This window comes from Anneissia japonica, unplaced genomic scaffold, assembly GCF_011630105.1.
Source record: "Anneissia japonica isolate Jap-2015-1 unplaced genomic scaffold, ASM1163010v1 scaffold288200_len41381_cov151, whole genome shotgun sequence".
NCBI lineage: Eukaryota > Metazoa > Echinodermata > Crinoidea > Comatulida > Comatulidae > Anneissia > Anneissia japonica.
The window spans coordinates 14,476-21,417 of NW_022729899.1; the positions used below are offsets into that span (position 1 = coordinate 14,476).

The window sequence follows — 6,942 nt, forward strand, 5'->3', positions numbered from 1 at the left end:
TTATATAATGTAAACAAGTGTGTTTTCAATTACATAAAATTCTTTTCAAATTCTTCCACATTGTTAAAAATACGATATCATTAAATATCTTTTCAGATGATCATTTTACCTACACAATTCTTAACATTGTGTATGGCTTCCCTCCTGTATGCACACTCTCAAATGTACAGAAAAGTGCTAAACTGTTTCTAAAATTTTTTCCAAAAATGTCGAATTTATAATTGTCTTTCTTCTAGCTGATATGTATCCTTAAATGTTTTTTAAAGTGTTATACAGATTGAACTTCTTTCCACAATGTTCACTTACACACGGTGTCTGTGCTGTATGTTATTAACATACACATGTTTTTCAAAGTTAAAATTTGATTAAAACTTTGTTTCACAATTACCACACATGGAATCTCTCTAAATTTCCTTTCACAATGATCACATTTTTCCTATTTGTAGCCTCAAATCACTAATGTTTCAAAATGTTCGCATTCAAGTGATTTCTCTTCTGAATCCTCAAATGAGTTTTCAAATTCATACTGTGTTTAGTTTCTTTTCACACTCATAAAGATTGTTTTCGTTTGTGTATCTTCAAGTGAGTATTCAAATTACTACTTTGATAAAATTGCTTTCCACAATAATCACATTCAAAAGGTTTTTCTCCTGTATGTATCCTTAAATGAGTTTTCAAATTGCTATTTTGATAAAATTTCTTTCCACAACATTCACATTCATATGGTCTTTCTTCTGTATGTATCCTTAAATGTATTTTCAAAGTGTCACTTCTACTAAACTTCTTTCCACAATGTTCACATTCATAAGGTCTTTCCCCTATATGTGTCCTTACATGTGATTTCAAAGTGGTACTGTCTTTGAATTTCTTTTCACATTGATCACATTCATATGGTTTTTCTCCTGTATGTACCCTTAAATGTGTTGTCAAACGGCTAAAGTATCTAAATTTTCTTTCGCAATAATCACATTTGTATGGCATTTCTCCTGTGTGTATCTTCAAATGTGTTTTGAAATCATGACCGAGTCTGAATTTCTCTCCACAATGTTCAAATTCATATGGTGTTTCTCTTTTATGCATCTTTAAATGTCTCTGCAAATGACTCAATTGACGAAACCTCTTTCCACAATAATCACATTCATATGGTTGATCTCCTGTATGTATCTTAAAGTGTCTTTTCATATAACCCAAATGACTAAATTTCTTGCCACAAAGTTCACATTCGTATGGCATCTCTCCTGTATGTATCCTTAAATGTATTTTCAAAGTGTCATTTCTACTAAACTTCTTTCCACAATGTTCACATTCATAAGGTCTTTCCTCTATATGTGTCCTTACATGTGACTTCAAAGTGGTACTGTCTTTGAATTTCTATTCACATTGATCACATTCATACAGTGTTTCTCCTGTATGTAACCTTAAATGTGCTGTCAAATGGCTAAAGTATCTAAATTTTCTTTTGCAATGATCACATTTGTATGGCATTTCTACTGTGTGTATCTTCAAATGTGTTTTCAAATCAGGACTGAGTCTGAATTTCTTTCCACAATGTTCACATTCATAAGGTGCTTCTCTTTTATGCATCTTTAAATGTCTCTGCAAATGACCCAATTCACGAAACTTCTTTCCACAATGTTCACATTCATATGGTTGATCTCCTGTATGTATCTTTAAATGTCTTTTCATATGACCCAAATGACTAAATTTCTTCCCACAAAGTTCACATTCGTATGGCATCTCTCCTGTATGTATCCTTAAATGTATTTTCAAAGTGTCATTTCTACTAAACTTCTTTCCACAATGTTCACATTCATATGGTCTTTCTCCTGTATGTGTCCTCAAATGTACTTTAAAATCACTCATTTGTTTGATTTTTTTCCCACAATGCTCACATTCATGTGATGTCTCTTCTGCATGTATCCTTAAATGTCTGTTCAGATGACCCAAATGATTAAACTTCTTCCCACAAAGTTCACATTCATATGGTGCTTGCCCTGTATGTATCCTTAAATGTGTTTTCAAAGTGTCATTTCTACTAAACTTTTTTCCGCAATGTTCACATTCATGTGATCTTTTATGTATCCTCATAAGTGTTTTCGAAGTTTAACCATTTTAAAATTTATTTCCACACTTGTATGGTGCATCTCGCTTGTGCATCATCATGTGTGATTTTGAACTAATACTGTCTTTAAATTTCTGTTCACAATGTTCACATTCATGTAATGGCTGTATTTCCAGAGAACATGGCTCATGACAAGAATGCTGTGAATATTTACATAACAGCAAAATAGCAGATAATTGGATGACAAATTACTATGTAAGAGGAAAGTTGGAAATATACTGTCTGTGTAGGGATCGGACCTCTCATCTGCCCGAGAGAAATCCTCATTTTGATACTGACCTATAGAAGAATGTGATTCCACTCTGCAGCTCAAATCATGCCAAAACCACAGTCCCAGAATTGATTGAATTATTGACTTGCTAAAAAGAAAATCTTATGATATTATTTTAGGAGGCGCTTATTCAAATTAGAAGGGGCGTTATTCAAACGGGGCACTTAAGGAAATTTTCATGTTAGTAGGGGCGAGTATTCAAGAGGGGCACTTATTCAAATGGGGTGCTTATTCGCACATTGAATAAGACAAAACACACTAAGACTAAAATTTATAAATTTTCATAAATTCATTATTTTCTAAAATCTTTCAAATTATATTTATGTTTATGGTGATTAAATCCATAATGTACAGAACTCAGCCTGTAAGGTACTGTAGTTGGATATATGTACAGCAATTAATACTGAAGCCATTCTTCAATAAAAAATAAAATAAAAAACAAAATTTAAAAAAAATGGTTTATTTATTAATTTTTTTAATTGAAATAAAATAAATATTAAATAAAACAAAAAATGTATTATGTTCTCATTCAATCCATATTAATAAGGAACAATGTTATAAATTACACACCTATTTCAAATTCAATTTCAGAATTTTTTTTTCATATTTTGTTGCACTATTTTTTCAAATTCTGCCATAGCCTGCTAATTCTTTCATAGACAATTATTGATATATCTGGTTATTTTCAGATCTGGAATAAAAAAATAATTTAATGTGCATTAGGATCAAATAAAAACAAGCAAAACAGAGTTCTGTAAACTTCTAGACCTTCACATTTTTTTTGCGTATCACTCTCTGTAAGTTTGCTAGGCCTCACGTCATTTATAATAGTGTGGAATTTTATCCGAAAAAAAATTAAACATTTCCCCATGCTAAGCCTGCTATAAAATGATGCTTCACAATGCCAATAAGATGGATGGGACTTCCACAACAGCAACAGATGAAGTGGATAAAATTTAATGAGAAAAGATGAGATAAAAAAATCACATTTCATACTCAGAAATACAGTTCTACTGTAATGTAAATACTTAAAATAACTAATCTAAAAATATAAAATCTAAAGATTAAAACGTCTTACAACAAAAAGATTATACCACAGGACTACTTAAGAAATACTGACTACGATGTAGAATCCATTTTTGGTGTAAAAGAAAAAAAAAACATTAACATTACACAATTTGACAAGCAACAATACATTTATACTATTGTTGTGAATTTTTTAATTGTGAGCGTTTCTCCCAAGCATTCATGATGTATTTTTACAGAAATTATCAAAAATAGAGGTATCACAAATATTAGAAGACTGAATAATTTAAATAATTTAAGTAATAAAGGGTTTTTAATTGCATGGATGAGGATCCATTTATTGAATTATTATTTTAATGTTATTATTTGTTTCAGGGAACAGTGAAATCCCTCAATTTTGAATTACCTTTAAATTTTGATTTTTATAATTATTTTTATATTACTTAATTTTTTTTATACACATTTTTATTCTGCCTTTTATATAATTTTAATTGTTTAGTCTTTATACATATGTAAATTTAACCAAATCAAATGTTTAAATTGTTGGTTGATTGATCATTGATTTTTGTTTGTCATTTTTTACACATTTGTATATAAATAGAATTGTTTTTATGTCCAAGTGCCCCCATCGGGGGCCATAGACACTATGTCATGATGTAACAATTAAAGATGGCAGAAAAGGGTAAATCCGGTGGAGGAATGATGGGTAATACTTCCACCAGGTGGGGGCGCTCTACTGAAAATCAAAATAGCGTTTGGAATTCAAACTTAATTGCGTTCAAATTCGAACATGCGTTACAGAGACGCAGCACGCGTTTGCCACAAACGCCTTTAACCATCATTTAAAGGACGCCTTCTAGAATATGGTAGTACTTTTCGAGATCAATGACATAACGCGGTGATTCCAAGAGTTAATCTTTTTTAGTGTTTTTAGTGCAATATAATACAGTGGGCCTAGTAGTATACAGAATATTGTTATGAAAGACAATTTTCACGAAAAAATTCAGACACACTACAATGAAAAACACATCTGCATATTGAAGAACGTAAGATTAAATTAAAAAATAAAAACTCCTGTATAAGGCGGTAGACACATGCTCCCTCTGGGAGCCTATTTTTTTAACTGCAACCTGAATATAAGTTTGACTTGGATTGATATCAGCTAGAACAATGAATACGCTACAGTACCTGAACTTTACAGCAGTTCTAAGTCACTGCATGACTGATTTCATCATCTCATGCTTGATTGCACTCACAAAGAAACCACCCTATAAGGTCACATAACTAACCTGGAAAAACCCATTTCTATTTTTGCAGACATTTCATGAACACCTAAAACTTAACAGAGAATTTTAAGGTAAATATTATATTAATTTATGTTGTTCAGTGCAATAGATCCAATCAATATCTTAATGGTTCAAACAAATTAAAATACTGAACCAAATTATTATGTTATCTGAGATGAAAGCACTGGCATAATATGAAAACATTTCAGATCAACAGATTTGAAAAAATGTTGATAGAGGTATACAGGCCTACTAAATATTAAACAACGTGTAAGACATTAATACTAAATCAGGCCTGTACACAGGTTTTTATTGGGTAGGTGCAAATTTGTGGAAGGTGGACGAAAATGACTATGGGCTACCAAGCGACAGAACCTTTTTGAGGTTGAGTGGGAGGAGCTCAATCGAGCCCAGATTTTTTGGATTTTTTGAGGTCTTAATAGATTTTGAAGATATAATATAAACAGTATTAAATGCTTTTGTCAGTGGCAGTCCAGGAAATGGGGGGAGGGGGCAGGGACACAACTTCATAGATATAGAATGTGATTCCACTCTGCAGCTCAAATCATGCCAAAACCACAGTCCCAGAATTGATTGAATTATTGACTTGCTAAAAAGAAAATCTTATGATATCATTTTAGGGGGCGCTTATTCAATTAGAAGGGGCGCTTATTCAAACGGGTCACTTAAGGAAATTTTCACGTTAGTAGGGGCGATTATTCGAGAGGGGCACTTATTCAAATGGGGTACTTATTCGCGCGAGTACGGTACATTGAATAAGACAAAACACACTAAGACTAAAATTTATAAATGTTCATAAATTAATTATTTTCTAAAATCTTTCAAATTATATTTATGTTTATGGTGATTAAATTAATAATGTACAGAACTCAGCCTGTAAGGTACTGTAGTTGGATATATGTACAGCAATTAATACTAAAGCCATTCTTTAATAAAAAATTTAAAAAAAAATTGGTATATTATTAATTTGGTTAATTGAAATAAAATAAATATTAAATAAAACAAAAAATGTATTATGTTCTCATTCAATCCATATTAATAAGGAACAATGTTATAAATTACACACCTATTTCAAATTCAATTTCAGAATTCTTTTTCATATTCAGTTGCACTATTTTTTCAAATTCTGCCATAGCCTGCTAATTCTTTTAAAGACAATTATTGATATATCTGGATATTTTCAGACCTGGAATAAAAAAATAATTTAATATGCATTAGGATCAAAACAAGCAAAACAGAGTTCAGTAAACTTCTAGACCTTCACATTTTTTTTGCGTATCACTTTCTGTAAGTTTGCTAGGCCTCTTCATCACATCATTTATAATAGTGTGGAATTTTATCCGAAAAATATTAAACATTTCCCCATGCTAAGCCTGCTATGTGTATTAAAATGATGCTTCACAATGTCAATGGGATGGCTGGGACTTGCACAACAGCAACAGATGAAGTGGATAAAATTTAATGAGATAAAAGATGAGATAAAAAAATCACATTTCATTCTCAGAAATACAGGTCTACTGTAATGTAAATACTTAAAATAACTAACCTAAAAATATAAAATCTAAAGATTAAAATGTCTTACAACAAAAAGATTATACCAGAGTAGGACTACTTAAGAAATACTGACTACGATGTAGAATCCATTTTTGGTGTAAAAGAAAAAAAAAACATTAACATTACACAATTTGATAAGCAACAATACATTTATACTATTGTTGTGAATTTTTTAGTTGTGAGCGTTTCTCCCAAGCATTGATGATGTATTTTTACAGAAATTATCAAAAATAGAGGTATCACAAATATTAGAAACTGAATAATTTAAATAATTTAATTTTAATATCATCATTTGTTGTTGAAAAAAGTGTCCATGTATCATAATCGTTACAGAGTAGGTCATTTTCAAGATTTGTTAAATGTTGTTTTCTAATGATATTGTAAGTGGGACAATTTAGTTAAAAATGTTTGACATCTTTAATTTCTCCATTTTCAGTTCTGTGCACTGTAAGTAATAAAGGGTTTTTAATTGCATGGATGATGATCCATTTATTGAATTATTATTTTATTGTTATTATTTGTTCCCTCAATTTTGAATGACTTTTAAATTTTGATTTTTATATTATTTTTATATTACTTAATTCTTTTAATTGTTTTCATTAATTATCGATGGTCTTTATACACATTTTCATTCTGCCTTTTATATAATTTTAATTGTTTAG

At 30.4% G+C, this 6,942-nt stretch overlaps 1 pseudogene; it reads right to left on the reverse strand.

Annotated features, from left to right (window-relative positions):
- Positions 1 to 259: 259 nt before the first annotated feature.
- On the reverse strand, positions 260 to 2,227 carry LOC117114760 (annotated as a pseudogene).
- Between the last annotated feature and the right edge of the window lie 4,715 nt (positions 2,228 to 6,942).